Here is a 21,245-nt window from a genome sequence, read left to right on the forward strand (position 1 = left end):
AGGTGCTTCAAGTTATTGTCTGCAATCACCATTACTGCTGAAATTATGTCATTCTGTTTTAATAATTTTTAAGCAGTAATATTACCATCGATAAAGTTTAATTTTCCAAAAATAAAAAACCATTTTCAATTTCGATCAGAGAGTGCAGCAAGCACCTCTACCGGTTTCGAAACTTATTAGTCTCTCATCAGGAGGCACATATGCTGCTCTCTCTGATCCAACCAAAACAAACCCCCAGCGTGCAGTCCCGGATTGCAACGAACGAAATGGCATAGATGCCCTAGCGGCAACTGCTAGCAAAAAGATTGCCATTTCGTTCGTTGCAATCCGGGACTGCACGCTGGGGGTTTGTTTTGGTTGGATCAGAGAGAGCAGCATATGTGCCTCCTGATGAGAGACTAATAAGTTTCGAAACCGGTAGAGGTGCTTGCTGCACTCTCTGATTGGACTAGAATATGGTTCGGCTGTATTTTCGTTTTGCAACGAAATTGAAAATGGTTTTTCATTTTTTTTCATTTTTGATTTACATTTACTCTGATTGGAGTATGAAGGGAACCATTCTCGTTGGAACTTTACCGCGCTGAACAGATGGGACGTGAATTGTAAATTGTAGAATTCCCTCATCTTCCTTAGTCTCAGCATCCGTTTGGCTTGCAAATTGTAGAAGCCTCGGAGGTGTAACCAGAGAAGGTTCCCATTGTTTTCATTCTGGTGGGATGTAGAATATCATTATGTTGTTTTATATGCCATTAGAGTGAAAACAGTCTTTTTTTAATTTTCCAATTTATTATTGAATAAAATTTAATTAATTATTCTTAATTATTCTTAATTACAATACTGTAACCAAAGGCTGAATCTTGATCTGTTCTAAGCATCATGTCCTCAAAAAATTCTAAACCCCGGTGGAGGTCATCTTCATTTATCTCATGAACAAGTGTCATTTTGTAAGGATGCAACATAAGTATTACTTCAAAAAATACTGCGGACTGAAAATCTACTAAATTTCTTGAGCGTGGGCAATTCTACGAAGACTGTTGTAAGGATTTTCCGTAAAATAAATAAAAACAATTTAGACACTATTCGTTTTACATTAACTTTTTTACGCTATTTACTTAACAAATAGTTTCAATTTGTTGTTTTTTTTAACTGTGATTAAATTGCTTCAAAATAAATATTGTTTGACTTCGTATGTTGGTTTTGTCAATCTGTACAATCTGTGAAATCCTTTATGAATGAATACTAATATTTATACGTATTTACTTAGCTAAAGGTTCCAAACCAATTCAAAAAAAAAAAACAAAAGAAAAAAAAGATTTTCGACCCCTTTCAATTTAAACTTGAATCCGGGAAATCTGAGAATTTCCCTGTACCTAACTAAGTTAATTCATATCGCGAATCTGTCCACCCTCAGTCATAATCTTCAACTTCCAACTCCAACTAACACACCCTCGGATAACATAAACCCCTATCCGCTACATTTCTTACAATATTCCTGTTACTTATCCCCATAACTGCGCTTCGTATAATCCCTAAAACACATTCCCTTGCACATCAGATGAAAACTCGCGGAAAATAGACGGCAACACCGCGCGGCCGCCCCCAAGAATAACAATTCAATTCAACGTTTTCCTCGCAGGAGGCAGTTGCTGAGAGGCGGTGGAAAGTTTTTTACCAGGGGGCGGTTAACTCGGATCAATCTGGGTGTTTTGTACAAAAAAGAGAAGTATATCGAGAAATTTGGGTTTATTAGCGGTAAAAGTGTGGTGTGGTGTGTGTTGGGGTGTAATCATTTGGATATTATTCCCAAAGGAGCACTTGTAAACAAGGTAGGTCTATGACAATTAGCAATAACATCATAAATTTACGATTTTAATAAAGGGAATGTTTGAATTACTTCGATTTGTCAAATTGCGTTAAATGGTATCACATAAAGATCATATTTTCTGGTATATTGTTCTTAATAGTTCATATTTTACAATAGACTAATTTTTAATGTTATTATTCAAAACACACTTATTTTACAGAAGGGTACAACATATGCAAAATTATGCAAATTAAAAGTATGTGATTGTATACGTAAATTTGACTAGAAGATAGTCCAAATAGGTCTGGATCCATCGTATGAAAAAAAAGTTGATTAATAGCAAGCTGAAAATTTGTTAATAGCTTAAGGGTGTCTAGTCGGACAAACTTTGATATATGGGAACACTGGAACAGGGGAAGTTTTAATTGTGGAACAGGTTAAAAATTTGGAACGGTAAGACCACAAAAACGTCACATGTATTTGGTCCGACATAACTTCCGGTTGATTTGTTACCCTTTCATTAATCATGCAAAAATCAGACTGCTATTTATCACCTGTCATAATTCCTGTCATTTGACATGTTCTACGTGTTCCACTCATTAAAATGCCCAGTTGGTGATCAACTTTTTTTCATACGCGGGATCCAGACCTATAAGAATACCCGTCCGAAAAATCACAGCATGTGATTTTTCTTTAAAAAGGCAACCGCATGCAATGATGACAATATAATTATCTTGTTAGTGATCCCATAGTAAATCATGAGGATAAAACCAGGAAAAATGTGAAAAATGAAACGTCAACAATAAAAAAGCATTTTCAACTGAAATTGTAGATAATTTTTATTAACCTTTTGCAACTAACATAGGTTTTCTGAACATTAAAGCTAACATCCGTCTTAGAGACCGACATAAAAAAAAAGAATGTGTGTGTACTTTGTACGCACGTAAGAAGTTATTCTTCTATTATATAATTTTAACGAAGTAATTGTATTCTATTTAAATATTAAACTAACTTTCTTATCTACCACTTTCAAAAAAATTTTATTAAAACAACCAAAAATAAAAAAAAATGAATCGTCCAGGATTGGAACCCGGGACCTTTCGATCTCTGACCGAAAGCTCAACAACTAGACCACCGAGTCTCCTGTGATTGACACGTAAGTTTCGGATATAATTACACAACACGGTGACAAATAGATTGAGTGGTATCGTGATAAAAATGTTATACCTACATATTTTATTATCTTACTACAGAAGAAGAGAAATTCAAAGACACAAAAATTATAATAAATAATACATTTACTAAAAACACTAATATATTCTTTTAATGACTTATTTGCGCTGATACAGATACTATCTTGAAAGATTAGAAATGAACTACATACTGTCTGTGTGCGCATGCGCGCAGATTTATGAAAAATTTTACTCTCAATCGCGCCTAAAAAAGAATAACTTCAAAGATGTTTCCATTGACTCACTTTCAAGTGTAGGGTTGTGTTTACTCCTTGAAGAAGTGAAATTAAACAAGAATAATAACAATTTTTAATTTATTAATCCTCTTAAACATTAGTAAAATACCAAAGAAAATAAAAACAATTATATCAAATATCATTTGTGAAAAACAAACTCAACTTTTCCACTGCTGTTTTTTGTACATACCTTCACCTTTTACTCCTGGCAGTGGGTTACTAAATTATCAGCACTTGTTTCCACGTTCTTCCGTTAATGTAAATATTTTTTCCACCTACCTCTACCGAAAGTATACTTTTCCGGACCTGATTGTAGGGAGCAAAGTTGTACTTTTCCTCCCTAGGGAGGAAAAGTAAAAGTGACGTCATGGTATTTCATTCATGAAATATAACTTATTGACGCCCTGTACAATATCTATTTTCTATTACGTAAGTATCTATACATTTTAACGTTTATTTATAAAACACCCTGTATTTTGCAGAATGATAAAAAACATTAAATTGTTATTTTGATTTAACAATGTTTACATTAATAATTTGACTTATATTTGACAGTTGACAGTTATATTGTACCTACTTGTTAGTTTTAGTTTTAATAAATTTTGTTGGTTAGTTACATAAATAAATTAAGTAAAAATGAAAAAATTACTTGTTATTTGAGGAAGGTGGAAAAACCATATGTATAACATGGGAGTAAAGTGCCTTTTCCTCCCTCGAATGTTTACTGCCCTCCGCTACGCGTCGGGCAGTAAACTTCATTCTCGGGAGGAAAAGTAGCACTTTCCTCCCTTGCTATACAAATAGCTATTTCCACCTACCTCTACCGAAAGTATACTTTTCCGGACCTGATTGTAGGGAGCAAAGTTGTACTTTTCCTCCCTAGGGAGGAAAAGTAAAAGTGACGTCATTGTATTTCATTCATGAAATATAACTTATTGACGCCCTGTACAATATCTATTTTCTATTACGTTAGTATCCATACATTTTAACGTTTATTTATAAAACATCGTGTATTTTACAGAATGGCACAAAACAGTAAATTGTTATTTTGATTTAACAATCTTTACATTAATAATTTGACTTATATTTGACAGTTGACAGTTATATTGTATCTACTTTTTAGTTTTAGTTTTAATAAATTTTGTTAGTTAGTTACATAAATAAATTAAGTAAAAATGAAAAATGACTTGTTATTAATTTGAGGAAGGTGGAAAAACCATATGTATAACATGGGAGTAAAGTGCCTTTTCCTCCCTTGAATGATTACTGCCCTCCGCTACGCGTCAGGCAGTAAACTTCATTCTCGGGAGGAAAAGTAGCACTTTCCTCCCTTGTTATACAAATAGCTATTTCATCGAGTACGTTTCATCGATGTCACGTCCACCATCGGTCTCTGAGACAAAATTTGCCGATAATTGCATAATCACTTGACACTGAAGACTCAAACTTCAACACTAAAAACATACACCTGAATCAGGCAGCTACTGATGGCGGCGAAGATACATAACGAACAATTTGGATATAATCGTAAAAACTCTAAGTAGTACGTCTCACAGACCCAATGTTAGTCACGGAAGGTTAAAGATGCTACAAGAAAAAAGCAATCAACTTCGTAAGTCCGAGGCTTTCACCCAACGTAACCGGAAGTAGAAGTCAATATCTGAACTCCTCTTGTAACTTCGTCGATTGATTTCATTAATTTTAAGTGATTTTTGCCAAACTTCCGGTCATAATCTTTTAACCGGAAATTCCTGCGACTATAATGTGACACTTCCGGTTACAACTTTTTAACCGAAAGTGATATAGAGATAGGAAGTGTATATTTGTTTTCGTCTTGATAAAAGGCGCAGAGTAATATATCACTTGTACGATTTTGGCGACCTTCAGAACAGTACTTCCGGTTGCAACTCTTGAATTTCTCACCTTTAGTACCATCTTTGAGTTATATGCACCTCGTTAAACATCTCATCTGTCATTCTTTTATTCTAATGACGGAGGTGTTCTATTTACAAACGGACAGACAGACATGGATAATTCAAGGTTTTCACATTTTAATGATTAAAATGGGTGAAAACAATAGCTTCGGAACAATAAAAGTTTCATTTATTCACCACACATTGACAATTTAAAAAAAACATAGAAATGTCACATAATAGAACAGCATGACAATAATAACAACACACTAGAAATTTTGTTTTATTTACTGCAAAAAAATTTAGCGTGCATTTAGATCTGAACGAATATTGAATATGAATATTTTCAGAAATTTTTGTAATTTTATATCTAACTTAACTTTGCTATTAAAGATTATTTTTTTATCGATTTTGGATTTTTTTTCTTCAATCTGAAAGAAGAAAGCTTATTATGAATGAGAAATGTAGATGAAAACTTCCAGCTGGCTTATCTTTCAATACTTTCGTAAATGTGGTTAATGTATATGTTGGAAAACGTGTCAAGATAATACATCCTTGTGTCACGCCTTTTTATGATAATTTCTTCTGATACGAGTACAAAGCTTTTAACATTGTCATATACAGCCTGTTCCAACGAAAATTCCCCCCCCCCCCAGAAACTCAGATAAGAGTTTCTTCACAGTTTAAAAAAAAACACATCAGTTTTTAATGGGAGGGGGACGAATTTTCATGCATTCAAATGTAACCCCCTACTGCCCCGCATCGACCCCCATTTTAAATAGCAAGTGTGGTCGAGTGGCACATCATTTGAAAGGTAATTTTTTCTCTAAACGACGCTCTATTTTTTTTTAATTTAAGTTTGAAGATAATTTTGGACAAATCTATTATAAATTAGTTAAATCTGTAGAGAAAAAATACCTTTCAAATTAATGATGTGCCACTCGACCACACTTGCTATTTAAAAAAACTGGTGGTTGATGCGGGGCAGGGAAAGGCAGGGCAGGAGGACGAATTTTGCATGAAAATTCGTCTCCCTTCAATACAAATTGACATGTTTTTTTTTTTAAATTCTGAAGAAACTCTTGGTTTCTGAGTTACTGGGGTGGGGGTCAAATTTTCGTTGGAGCACTCTGTATTATTAAAGATATATTTAATATCTTTAATATACAGGGTGAGGCAGATAAAAGTCCTATTAGAAATATCTCGAGAACTAAAGGAAACAGAATCATGAAAATTGAAATGAAGGGGTTTTGAAGAGTGATCTCTTTAATGAAAATATTTTCATCGATTTGCTACTTACGGTTATACGGGGAGTGGCTTATAACTTCGTTTTTTAAATGGAACATCCTGTATATTTTCACATTTTTGGATTCTCCTGGATGTCTTCTTTCTTAAAATATGAGGTTTTGTAATGTTATACAGGGTAGTTTAAAAGATAATTACGTTTTTTTTCTTAATTTCCTAGCAACATTCACACCCTGTAGAATTGTAGTAGTTTGACATCAAAAACTCTATTTATGTTCAAATGATTTTTAATATAATCTACTATTGTTAAAAAATGTTAGTATAGCTAAACGTTGAATTGTACTATACAGGGTTGGTCGAAACTCGGAAAGAGTATTTTCTGAGTTTTCTTAAATGGAATACCCTATATTTTATTATTGTAATGAAATGATATTTTATGCTACTTTTTTATTTCTTAAGCATTCCCTATACCTAACTGCTTTAATTTGTGAGTTATTGGTGATTCAAGGCAAACATTAATTTCAACAAAAAATACGTGAAATTTTATTAGGTTGGTCGTGAAAATATTCAATCACAAATAATTTTTCGGAAATAAATACATATTAATCTAGACTGAGCTTTAAAATTGCCAATAATGGTTGAGCTATCAAAATACCTACGTAGTTAACATTCTTGGCGCGATTAACAATTAAGCACAAATTAAAGGATTTAGGTATAGGAAATGTTTAAGAAATAAAAAGGTACCATAAAATGTCTTTTCATTACAATACTAAAATACAGGGTGTTCCATTTAAGAAAATTCAGAAAATCCTCATTCCGAGTTTCGACCAACCCTGTATACTAAAATTTAACATTTAGCTATACTAATAATTTTTAATAATAGTAGACTATATTAAAAATCATTTTAACATAAATAGAGTTTTTGATATCCAACTACTACAATTCTACAGAGTGTGAAATTTGCTACGAAATTAATAAAAAAACGTAATTAGCTTTTAAACTACCCTGTGTAACATTACAAAACCGCATATTTTAAGAAAGAAGATATCGAGTAGAATCTAAAAATGTAAAAATATACAGGGTGTCCCATTTAAAAAACGAAGTTTTAAGCAACTTCCGGTATAACCGGAAGTGGCAAATTGATGAAAATATTTTCATTAAATAGATCACCCTTCAAAACCCCTTCATTCCAATTTTCATGATTCTGTAGCCTTTAGTTCTCTAAATACTTCTAATAGGCCAGTTATCTGCCTCACCCTATGTGACTATAATAATAGTCATATATCATAACAGTTATAGTCAATAATATTCCAGTCATATCATGAGAATTCTGCGACAAACGAGAAGAGGACTTAGAGAATATTCCTGGATGAAGAACAAAAAATAAGATTGAATAGATAATTCTGTCTAAATCCTGACCCACTACTTTGTGCCGTGTAATTTGGGTTGCCTATATGAACTTAAATCGGAGAAACGGGCATATAAAGTTGTGCTGTATTAACCATGTATTAACCCCTTTAAAAATTCACATTGTATTTAAGGCATGAATGAATCAAATATGTAGTACTTTTTTTGTAGATGTATTTAAAAATGAAACTGAAAAGTTATTATGTACTATAAAGAGTGATATGTACCTATACTGTGGCTTGCCTAAAATAAAACAACCATTAGATATAAAAAAAAACACAAATTTTATTAAATTTGGGAAAGTTTTTGGGTAATTTTTTCTTAATCAACCACTCTTCTTGTAAATTTTATATTTTTAACTTGGTATCAGAGCTGATGGACAGTATTTCAAAACTTAAATACTTTTTAAGTATGTATTTAAAACTTTGGACTTTAGAGTAAGTATTTAAATGCCAAGTATTTAAATACTCTATAATTATAAATAAGTACTTGGTATTTAAATGCTCTAAAGTCTAAAGTATTTAATACCTACAAATAAGTATTTCAATTTTGAAATACGGCCCATTAGCTCCGATACCAAGTTAAAAATATGAAATATGTACAAAAAGCGTGAATGATTAAGATAAAAATTTACCCAAAAGCTTGGGTACATTTTTAGTATTTATTTAAATACGTTTCAACATCGGTATTTGTATTTATGATACTTTCCCAAATTTACTAAAATTTGTGATTTTTTATATCTAATTGTTTTATTTAAGTCAAGCATAGCCACAGTTATAGGTACCTATAGATCACTCTTTATAGTAATAATTTTTCAGTTTCATTTTTAAATACATCTACAAAAAAGGTACCTACATGACATATTTGATTCATTCATGCCTTAAAATGTGAATTTTTAAAGTGGTTAAATACAGCAAAACCGTTGATTGATGAATATACTGGCAAAACTTTATTATTTATATGCCCATTTCGCCGATTCAAGTTCATATAGGCAACCCAAATTACACGGCACAAAGTGGGTCAGGATTTAGAATCAAGTGAATAGATTTGACCTTAAACTGACTATAAATTTCAAATCTTTCATAATAATTCCCACGTATATATTTTTAAACGTTTCCAAATTATAACTCTGATCAATTATTTCTAAAATTTTATTATTTCTTAAAAATATATCATAAAAACACTGGAAAGACAGCTTGGTGGTGCACATCTTGGAAAGTTCCTTTTTTGAGTATTATCTTGTTTTTGATAACTTTTGAAAATTTCCACTTATTTAAAAAATTTTGTTAGATATTCACTCTCATTGTATACTGTATACTATTGAACCCCAGTAGATTATAATATTAAAATGTAATCGATATAGATAATTTATTTAAATTAACTTTATGGCTTCATATTTGTGGGTTATTATAGGATTAAATTTGCTCAATATAGGTAATTAGTTTCATGGGATGTTTGAATACATATATGCATAGCTGACAACAATAAATATAACTGGATTATACAGGGCCGACTCGACGGAAAAAGACAATGGATCTCTCACACAATAAGGAGTTTTTAAAAAATCCACAAGAAAATAAAAATTTTTCCTGTAGTTGGCTGTATACCATCAATCACAAAAATTGGAAAAATTATTTGTAAAAGGTATAACATTTTTATTAAAAATCCCTTTAAGGGCTACATCACAACAAAACGTTTTCGATTTAAAAAAAAATCATCCAAAGAAATATTCGGAGCTGAGCCACCAAAGAAATATTCGGATAAAACTCTTTTAAATATAATATGGATGCATTAAAACTTAAATAAAATGACAGGATGGATACATGGCAACAAGGATAATGCCCTTAGGTAAGGTATTGAATTTCCCAACACGTGGCATGCAAATTTAGTTGTTTACATTCCAATGACTGTTGTTTACAAAGTTGCCATTAAGTCATTGGAACGTAAACAACTCAATTTGCATCCCACGTATTGGGAAATTCAATACCTTACCTAAGGGCATTATCCTTGTTTCCTTGTATCCATCCTAAGGCATTTTATTTAAGTATGCACCTTTAATGCATCCATATTATATTTAAAAGGATTTTATCCGAATATTTCTTTTTTTGGCTCAGCTGGCATCCAATCTGTCTAACACTGATGATGATTTTTTATAAAATCGAAAACGTTTAGTTGTAATGTAGCCCTTAAAGTGATTTTTAATAAAAATTTTATACCTTTTGCAAAGAATTTTTCCAATTACAAAAAAATGTAATTGCAACGAGAGGAAAATGTTAGGGATCTATACCTACCAAAAATGCATTACTATTTAAAACAGCCGCACAAAAGCATAGAAGGAATGACTTAGCTAAAGTGATAAAGAAGCTAATATATAGAACAATAGAACAAGTGCAGAGAAAGAACGACTTAGGGAAAGAGATAGAGAAGCGGATAAGTTTGTCAAAAAGGCAGTAAATATAGATAAAGAAAGGTGAGGAGAAAATTTTGCTGAAGAAGCGCGGGTCGCCGATGAGCATAAAAAAAGGGATAATAATTATATAATGCCACTACATAACTAGTTAACAAAAGCAATAGAGGTGAAGATATACCATCGCCAAAGTCAAAAGATGGCACGAACATTTCAGTGAGTATCTAAGTGCAGCTTTATCACTGCCAGAACTGCACAAAATATGTATAAACCACAATCATTGTCATCCAGCCTTCTGAGAGCCAAAGTTGAACATAGGCCTCCCCTAATTTCTTCCAGTTTTGTCGGCCTTGGGCTTACTGCAATCAATTCCCAGAAATCCTTTTGTCGTCGTCTGTCCATCGTGTATGTGGTCTACCTCTACTTCTTCTGTCTGCTCTTGGTCTCCACACTGTAATTTTTTGGTCCACCTCCCGTCCTTCAACTAGGCTATTCGCTCTATTCAGCTGTCTCTGAGAGTCAGTACAAGTAGTGACCATTCCATTCTTCTTTGAGCCACTCTTTGGTTTGGTTGCCTGAGTTAACGATAGTATTTCGGCGCTGTAAGTCATGACTGGAAGCACACATTGGTCGAACGTCTTCTTTTTCAGATAATTTGACAGGTTGTTCTTGAAGATGTCTGATAAAGCTCCATATGCAGCTCATGGTAAGGTGATTCTTATTTTTAGTTCGGCAGTTTGATTGTTCCTAGAAGAGGATATTTATGTCCCTGGCGTCCCACTCCAATTGTTTGAAAGAATGTTGCAGTACTACCGTAAAGAGTTTGGGAGATAAAGTGCCTCCCTGTCTAATTCTTCTTTTGATTTTTACAGATTTGGCTTCTTTGTGTAGTCGAACGATCATGGTTACATTATTCGCTATGTATCTGCGTATATGTTCGCTATCAGTTTGGAGTACCGATAATCTATATAACTTTCCTATAAACCATAATACCTATCAATAATAATCTAAGAATTAGAAATGGCAAAAAAATCTAAAAGCACACAAAGCAGCCGTCTCTGAAAATTCCACCAAAGTTGTTAAAAGAGTGCCTAAGCACAATAACAGAGCTAATCAAACCACTCGCGAAGCTCCTGGAGTGAGGAAAAGTTCCTCAAAAACTGGAAAATGGGACTTTGGGATGGGATAATAAAGATACCAAAAACGTTTTCAAAAGATAAAAAAAAACGTTAAAGGAATCACACAAATTAACGCACTTAGTCGCAAGATTGAATGTAAGCGGTCGATGGCAATAATCGATTATTTATTTGAGTGAACTTAGAATTTATTTACTTTAATTATTAAAAATATTGTACAATATTTTAACGTTATTATTAATTAAATTTATGTCAGAAAGTGAAATTCTGTAGTTATTTTGCAATTATATTCATAAAACATAAATCGAAACTTTACATTACAGATTTAGTAATTAGGTACTTATTCAATATTGATTATTTGAACAACTATCGATTAAATATCGAAATCGGCCATCATGCAAAAGCATTCTGTCATCGTCATTACTGTCATACGATATTTTTAATTCATCTTAAAATTAATAGAATTCTTAAATCTTTTAAGTTTTGTAAATATATTATAGTGTAGGAAACAGAGGTTGAACCTTGCAAAATGGACACAAGTCCGGTTTTATTTTTTTTCTGGCATATCAAGGGGTGCTTATTATAAGACTAACTTTTTCTGAAAAAATTTCGCCCCGGAACCCCCCTTTTCACCCCTTTAAAGGGGGTAATTTATGGTTTTTGCAGAACGTAGCCCTTCCTGTACCTTTTACAAAAAATTTCTTTTATAGAAATATGAAGAGGACTATATTTTCTACGATTTATTTCCGACAGCATCTCTCTATCATCCACCGTTTAGCAAGGGTGGCGCCCCAAAGTTGACAAGTTTTTAAAAAAGATGTTTTTAAAAAAAATATATTTTTACCTAACTGTAACGGAAATTAAAAAGAAATGCTGCGGAGATTATTCACAAATAGATGATTGATTTTTTGGTATAGGTTTCACTGAAGGGTAATTGCCCTTTTTTTAATTACAGGGTGTTACATTTTAAAAAACCCCTTTTTATACCATTTGAACCGTTTATCCTAGAGTAAAAAGACTTTCAGCGATTACCCATGTACTGGTGTTATTTACAAATTTGTATAATGCACCCCCATTTTTTCCCCGGAACCACCCAAAAAAAAAGAACAATTAATAAATAAAGTGATTTTCTTGGAATCCTTCACACACAATGCCCTTCATTAATATGCTTCATATATCATTTTGTGCAAGTTATTATTACCCATGCATGGACTTTAAAAGCGATTTCCTAGTGCAACCCCTGTAGCCAAAAACAATAAATAAAATGGGGGGTTGAAAATTTTTTTTTTGTTTTTTGCTTTTTGATCCATATCGGCATATGCTTCATCAATAGTGCTTTTCAAAAATATATATGGTTATTGCAACATCCCTGCGCAAACCACCCCTATCCTTGAAAATATACTGCAGAAACTACCCCTATACCTTATCCAGCATGTTTTTACGATTTTCTCATTACCTATTCATTTTTTTTAAACAAAACTTACACAAGGTTGAAGACCACTATTTACTCTAAAAATTAGATCCTATTCATTTTTTTCGTTTAAGCAACCGTTACGGCACAGTGGCGCCGTAAACCTCATATATGCTTTGACGGGCTCCAGTTTTTGTTTATTTTTTCGTCATCTGTTTGTTTTATTGATAAAGTACTTATGTAAAATAAAACAACACAGTGTAACCTACAAATCATGACCTATGCACATTTTACATTCTTTGCTCCCCAAAGCTACAGTGGTGGCCCAAAATAAATTTTTTCATATTTTCGCCACCTACACGCATTTTATTGCGTTAATGCTACCTTAATAGCACAATATTCACCCCTAAGTGGTCGCTAAGCAGTGGCGGATCCAGGGAGGGGTGATGGGGCGATCACCCCCACCCCTCTCAAACCAAGTGATATTATATTTGAAGATTATAAAAATATTCATTTATTTTTATAGAAATACTTATATTAATATTTAGCGACAGTGGCGGATCCAGCATCGTTAAGAGGGGGGTGCCAATTGGTTAAATTTCTATAAAAATAAATGAATATTTTTATAATCTTTGAATATAATATCACTTGGTTTGAGAGGGGGGAGGTGATCACCCCCATCACCCCTCCCTGGATCCGCCACTGCGTAGCGACCACCTAAGGGTAAATATTGTGAGGTTAAGGTAGCATTAATGCAATAAAATGCATGTAGGTGGCGAAAATATGCAAAAATTTATTTTGGGCCACCACTGTGGCTTTGGGGAGCAAAGAATGTAAAATGTGCATAAGTCATAATTTGTAGGTTACACTGTGTTGTTTTATTTTGCATAAGTACTTTATCAATAAAACGAACAGATGATGAAAAAAAAACAAAAACTGGAGCCCGCCAAAGCATATATGAGGTTTACGGCGCCACTGTGCCGTAACGGTTGCTTATACGAAAAAATGAATAGGACATAATTTTTAGAGTAAATAGTGGTCTTTAACCTTGTATAAGTTTTGTTTAAAAAAAATACATAGGTAATGAGAAAATCGTAAAAACATGATCGCCAAGGGATAGGGGTAGTTTCTGCAGTATATTTTCAAGGATAGGGGTGGTTTTCGCAGAGATGTTGCAATAACCATATATATTTTTGAAAAGCACTATTGATGAAGCATATGCCCATATGGATCAAAAAGCAAAAAACAAAAAAAAAATTTCAACCCCCCATTTTATTTATTTTTTTTGCTACAGGGGTTGCACTAGGAAATTGCTTTTGGTGTCCATGCATGGGTAATAATAACGTCCACAAAATGATATATGAAGCATATTAATAAAGGGCATTTTGTGTGTGAAGGATTCCAAGAAAATCAATTTATTTATTAATTCTTCTTTTTTTTGGGGTGGTTCCGGGGAAAAAATGGGGGTGCATTATACAAATTTGTAAATAGCACCAGTACATGGGTAATCACTGAAAGTCTTTTTACTCTAGCATAAACGGTTCAGATGGCATAAAAAGAGGTTTTTTAAAATGTAACACCCTGTAATTAAAAAAAGGGCAATTACCCTGAAGTTAAACCTATACCAAAAAATCAGTCAATTATTTGTGAATATTTGCCGCAGGATTTCTTCTTAATTTCCGTTACAGTTAGTGAAAAATATATATTTTTTAAAAACATCTTTTTTAAAAACTTGTCAACTTTAGGGCGCCACCCCCGCTAAACGGTGGATGATAGAGAGATGGTGTTGGAAATAAATCGTAGAAAATACAGTTCTCTTCATATTTCTATAAAATAAATTTTTTGTAAAAGTTACAGGAAGGGCTACGTTCCGCAAAAACCACAAATTACCCCCTTTAAAGGGGTGAAAAGGGAGGTTCCGGGGCGAAATTTTTTCAGAAAAAGTTAGTCTTATAATAAGCACCCCTTGATATACCAGAAAAAAAATAGAACCGGACTTGTGTCCATTTTGCAAGGTTCAACCTTTGTTTCCTACACTATTATAAAATGGTGTTTTTGTTAATTCGATTATATTATATAGGACGGTCACAGATATTAATGATAATTTGTTAGCAAATATATTTATTTAAGAGTTTCTACTATTCATAAAGGGAAAAGCAACTGCGCTACGGAAGGCTACACTTCATAAACAATAACGTAACTATTAACGGTATTTTTAATTGTTGTTATTTTATTTTAAATGTTAAAATTGGTTTATTATTTAAATAAAAATACGATTAAACTGTTTAAAATATATTTATTTCGTTGAAATTATAATAATAGGAGTGTAACGTCTTACGTGCGTAACAAGTACGGGTCATTCCATTTCAAATCACTCAATTTTGGAGCAAAAAAAATTTTGGACCTCCGATTTGTCTGAAAATTGGTATATAGCTTCTGCGGGACTTACAAATAAGATATTTAAGGTCAAAAAATCTTCTTCTTCTTTTTTTCTCAAAATGTTATTTTATGCGATTTTACAGTGATTTGGTGTTTATTTATACAAATTTGCATTTTCTATCGTAAAGTATCAATGAAAAACATAATATTTTAATAGAAAGGACTCAAACATGTCATTATATGGCAATATAACAAGTTACTTTGATTCAAAACAAGCTTTTGATCAAATTTTATACTGTAGCAAACGTTAAAATACCGTTTTTTACATTTTTCTCCATTCTCAAAATACATCATAATCGATTTGGCTGAAAATTTGCCCACAGATAGACAAAATATAGGACTTTAAGTGGTGAGAAGGATTTGAATTATATTACAATACCAAAAAAGTTACATGCAATATTATAGACAAAAATATAGGCGTCTACTGTAAGTAAAATTAACTCGAAAATACCGACCTCACGACAAAAATTCTTAAAAAGAAATGGTAATAATTGTAAATAAGATTTATTTGGAACAATTTCAGTTCCTACCATTTTTGTCGAAAAGTTAAAAATGGCGGAGATATTGAGCAAAACAGGTTCTTCTTTAAAATCAAGATGGCGGCTAACGTAACGGAGGAATTCATTCGTGATTTTAAATTTAGGCTACTATTGACTCCCTTAAAGATCAGAAAAATAAAATTTTGGGCAGCTCGGCATTCAAGGTCAAATGCTATCCCGACTGGACTAATATATACTTTTGAGTCTGATATTACTGCATGTAACTTTTTTGGTATTGTAATATAATTAAAATCCTTCTAACCTTACCTTTTAAAGTTCTATCTTTTGGATATCTGTGGGCAAATTTTCAGCCAAATCGATGGTGTATTTTGGGAATGGAGGAAAATGGAAAACGTTTTTTACACTATAAAATTTGATCCAAAACCTGTTTTGATTCAAAATAACTTGTTATAATGCCATATAATGACATTTTTGAGTCCTTTCTATTAAAATATTATGTTTTTCATTGATACTTTACGACAGAAAATGCAAATTTTTTTAAATAAACACCAAATCACTGTAAAATCGCATAAAATCACATTTTGAGAAAAAAAAGAAGAAGAAGATTTTTTGACCTTAAATATCTTATTTTTACATCCCGCAGAAGCTATATACCAATTTTCAGACAAATCGGAGATCCAAAATTTTTTGCCTGAGTGATTTGACATGGAATGTACCGTACACACACTCTTTTTTCATTAGGATGTAATTAAGTAAGTGTTGAATATTTTTTTATGATTGGCGATAAAATTTTGTATGCACTACGTCAGTAAATACTCTTTATCGAACTCTTCTGTTATTTGCCTCGCTCGCTAACGTTCGCTCTGCTCATAATATCAGGCTCGTTCGATAAAGAGTAACTTTACTGACTTGGTACATAAATAACTATTATATGCCATTAGAGTGAAAACTTAGTCTCATTAAAGAACTTTACAGTGAAAAGCAACATCTGATCAAATCCGACAAGACTGAAAACGTTCTGAAACTTTATAAATCTGTTTTCATATGTTTTAAAAGTTTTAATAAATTTATACCATTTTATATAAGAAATTGTTACTTCATAGTTTTTTAAAACTATGGTATAAATCCAACCACTGGAATTTCCTTTTTAAATTTTAATATTACATATTTTCTTTTAGAGTCTTGCAGGTATTGCATCCTATGTAAATCTTATCCTTACTAAAATTTATATTTATAGAAATCTCCAAAGAATATTCATCGTTCACGATTTTTTACAGGATAATTAAACCCACCTTCGAAGTCTTGTCAGTGAATCCGCATGTGACTAACTAGGCTCTACTTTATTGCAAAGTGATACAGCTAACAATCTCATAAATAGGTACAACTTATAACGTAGATCCAGCATGCGTGTGTTGGCTACAAGAAAGATATGAAGAATATACCGTGTGAAAACCATGTATATATTAAGGTTCCATGGTCCATATTGTAGTAGGAAGTAAAAAAATTATTTTTTGTTTTATTTATTTACATACAGTACCTCGACAACTATGGCCATTTGTACAGGAACTTCTTCTTCTTCCTCTTATATTAGGCCTCTTGAGATGTTTTTAACGTAGCTGTGATGTTGACTGCCAGCTATCTCGCCACCTTTTAAAGAACCTTCCTGTTGGTCTCTTGCCTGTTGGCTTTGAATCTCTGGCTATACGGACTACTCGTATTCTATCACTGTCCATTCTCGTCACATGCTGATTCCACTCTCGTCTTCTTTGTCTTCCCCACCGTACTATGTCTTGTATGTTACAGAGATCTCTTATTCTGTCGTTCGGTATTCTGTGATTGACTTCAACGTTCTTATTTCTGATGTTCTCAGTATCCTCTTGCTTTCTGCTGTGCCACATATTGTTTCTGTCGTGTACGTCATGATCGGTCTTACACATGATTTGTATATGCGTATTTTTCCTTCCAGCCTCATACCTTTATTTCTCCAATCCCTCAGATCTCCTGACACATAATTGGCTGTATTTGCTTGCTTTCAGACGCTCGCCTTAACATCTCCTTAATAGGGCAGTCAATGAGGGTATTTGGCTCCGAATTCCATCCCACTACATCGATTTACTTGATATTTTCACAGTAAGTAGGGAATAGCTCATGAAACAATGCCTACCCTATGCCGATGTGCGCTTTTATCTTGGGGGTGGTTCCCACCCCTTCTCGGGGGTGAAAAACGTTTTGGTTAAAATAGCCACGGAAGAGACTAAAGAACCTAATTTTAATCAAAAACTGTTCTATAATTATTTTCTGAAAACTCAATATTTTTGAGTTATTTGTGGTTGAAAATTGGCCATTTTTATTGAAAAATGACACCTTTTCGGACGGATTTTTGTGAATACCTTAAAAACTATGCATCTAACAAAAAAACTATATCAAATATTTCTGTAGGTCATAAAAAAACAAAGAGATTCGCTCCTTCATAAATCTTCTACTTAAAATAGAAAGAGGGATATGGTAGGTGAGAAGAGTTTGTTTTTTTGCTGCATGCTCAAATCGGTGTATTCAACTTGAAATAACAGAGAAACGGTCGATTTTAGGTGTATAATGATACTTACAACTTTTATAGTGCTTGAAAAGACCTTTAAAATGAGCAATACTAAATGTCGATTACATTCAAACTAAGCAAGATATTCTGCAAAAAACTTGATGACTAATGTATTTTAAGAAGAAATGAGAAGTTTATTTAACTCCTCATCCATCAGAATGTAAATTTATCGTTTTCCTTCTACAGTACTTTTTATTATAGTATTATTTATATGTTCAAAAAGTTGGACTGGTTTAAAATGAATGGTTTTCTTAAAAAAAATAAAATCAAATTATAGAGCGCATTTTTAAATTTTCTTAAAAATCTTCTTTCTCTTAATGTAACTCGAAGATAATAACATATACGAAAAAAAATACCACACAAAAATGTAGGGTTTTTTTAGATTAAAATTTTCTTTTTATTTTTCATTACTGTATCTCTTATCATTTTCAAGTTACATGGAGAAAAAATTTTAAGGAAAATTTAAAAATGCTCTCTATAATTTGATCTTTTTTTTTAAAGACCATTCATTTTAAACCCGTTTAACTTTCTAAACATAGAAATAACACTATAGTAAAAGGTATTGTAGAAGGAAAGATGCACTTACATTTTGTTGAATGGGGTTAAAATTACTTCTCATTTTTTCTTAAAACTCATTAGTTACCAATTTTGTTTCCAGCATATCTCGCTTAGTTTTAATGTAATGGACCTTTAATATAGCTCATTTTAAAGGTCTTTTGAAGCACTACAAAAGGTATTGAAAGCATTATACACCTAAAATCGACCGTTTCTCTGTTATTTCGAGTTGAATACACCAATTTGCGAATGTACCAAAAAAAAAGAATGTGTGTGTACTTTGTACGCACGTAAGAAGTTATACTTCTATTATATGATTTCTTAAAATTAAATAGGTATACTTTAAACAGTTTGTTTTAATTTTTTTAAACACCAAACTAATTTTGTGCTTACCGCTTTCAAAAAAATAAAAAAAAAAAGTATAGGATTGCACTGGATTCGAACTCACGACCTCTCGATCTCTGGCCGAATTAGTCGAGGCATTGAAGCACAAAAAAAGGCCTTACTGTCGATTTTTGGCGCAGTAAGACGGATTTTAATGCAGTTTGGTGCATTGGATTCGTGAGAATGTCAGGAAATTTTGTGAACTATTGTAATGAATAAGAAATCTGAAATTGCATTTGTGCACAAGAAAAATTCATTTCAAAAGTGTATTTTGAAATAAATAATTATTATAAATTTGCAACTCGGTAAATAGTTGGGCAACATCCCGATTAATTATTTTCATTATTTTTAATTATTTTTAATTATTTTTAATCATTTTTAAGTTCATATAATAATAGTCTAAGATGACAATAACCATTAATAATAAACAAAAAAATTTTCCTTATGGGGGAATTGAACCAAGTACTAACAGGGCCGTAACTAGATACACATACCGCTAGACTATGCAGACACTTGATTGACAAGGGCGATATTAGGTATAAATAAAAACAAATAGGTAAGTAAAAATTGTAAAGAAAATTAGTGCATACTTAAATGTATTATAAAATTAATATATTCCTAAATTTTAGAAGAAACATTCGTAAATAGGTATTATTAATATCAATTAATGTTAATAAATGAAATATAAATATTTTGACGTTTCACAATTTAACAATTCACTTTTAACTGCAGTGTCTTAAAATTTTTAAAGTAGCATTTTTTACGCTCCTATGGAGTGCAATAAATTGCATTTTTAACACGTTTGTAGAAAAATATATTTAAAAACACTAATATATTCTTTTGATACCTTTTCTGGACTGATAAATACATAAATTAAAACATTTAGTAACGAACTCCATACTGCCTGTGTGCGCTTGCTCGCAGATTACTAAAATTTCACCATCAATGACATCGCGCCTAAAGAAGTATAACTTCAAAAATATAATATGAAAACTATTTAAAAAGGCAGTGTAACTATTAACTAACCTTTGTTTGTTGTTTCTCTTCCCACAAATTTTAAAACGCAACAACCATACATAACCAAACCGTCAACCGTCCAAACTACAGCTGTGCTACAGCTGGCCATATTGGATAATTTTTGACATGTCGTTTGAACATCCAATCAGAACAAAGTTATAATGCGCATGCGACCGGATCGTAGGTTTTAACATACAAAAATTCCCCCTCATATCGCGCGTAAAGAAGTATAACTTCAAAAACAAACTATTTTCACCTACCATATATCTTTTTGTATTATAACTAGAAGAGTTATGGATACAAAAGTGTCTCTTTGTTTTTTTTATAACTTACAAAAATGTTGAATATCGTTTTTTAGTTAGATGCATAGTTTTTAAGGTATTCACAAAAAACCGTTCGAAAAGGTATTATGTTTCAATGAAAATGGCCAATTTTCAACCACGAATAACTCAAAAAGTATTGAGTTTTCAAAAAAAAAATATGTAACAGTTTTGCTTAGAATTACGTTCTCTAGCGAATACCGGAATAATTTTAACCAAAAATTTTTCTACCCCTGAGAAGGGGTGGGAACCACCCCCCAAGATAGAACCACACATCGGCATAGGGTAGACTTTGAATAAGGAGATAAGTAGAGGCTACGCCCAAAATTTCATTAAAATCCATGCAGTAGGATAGAATTCCCAGGTAATATCCTATTCTTGCTTGACTGGCGTATTAACTACATATTTCGACTCCCAGATATTCGAAACTCGAGATTTGTTCAATTAGTTCGTTGTTAATTACTATTCTGCATCTTACGGGTTCCCTTGACACTACCAGGGATTTGGTCTTAGTAGTCCTGTCGCCAGGGGGGGTACAACGGCCTCCTTAATTCAGATGGACTTACCCAAGTTTTTTTTATATATTTTGACCCGCAGAATACGAATTTTTTGGGTAACAGTTGATCCGGATGTCGATAAGATT

The 21,245-nt window shown here is 32.3% G+C and overlaps 1 protein-coding gene across 1 annotated transcript in view; it reads left to right on the forward strand.

Annotated features, from left to right (window-relative positions):
* The first annotated feature begins 1,681 nt into the window (after positions 1-1,681).
* The window catches only part of LOC114327524 (SH3 and multiple ankyrin repeat domains protein 2), a 466,023-nt gene continuing 446,459 nt past the window's right edge, over positions 1,682-21,245 (forward strand). The window contains exon 1 of the mRNA XM_028276615.2: positions 1,682-1,826. The gene's annotated coding sequence lies outside the window, so the exon portion shown is untranslated. The remainder of the gene's footprint in view (positions 1,827-21,245) is intronic.

Source organism: Diabrotica virgifera, chromosome 1 (genome assembly GCF_917563875.1).
Source record: "Diabrotica virgifera virgifera chromosome 1, PGI_DIABVI_V3a".
Classification (NCBI taxonomy): domain Eukaryota; kingdom Metazoa; phylum Arthropoda; class Insecta; order Coleoptera; family Chrysomelidae; genus Diabrotica; species Diabrotica virgifera.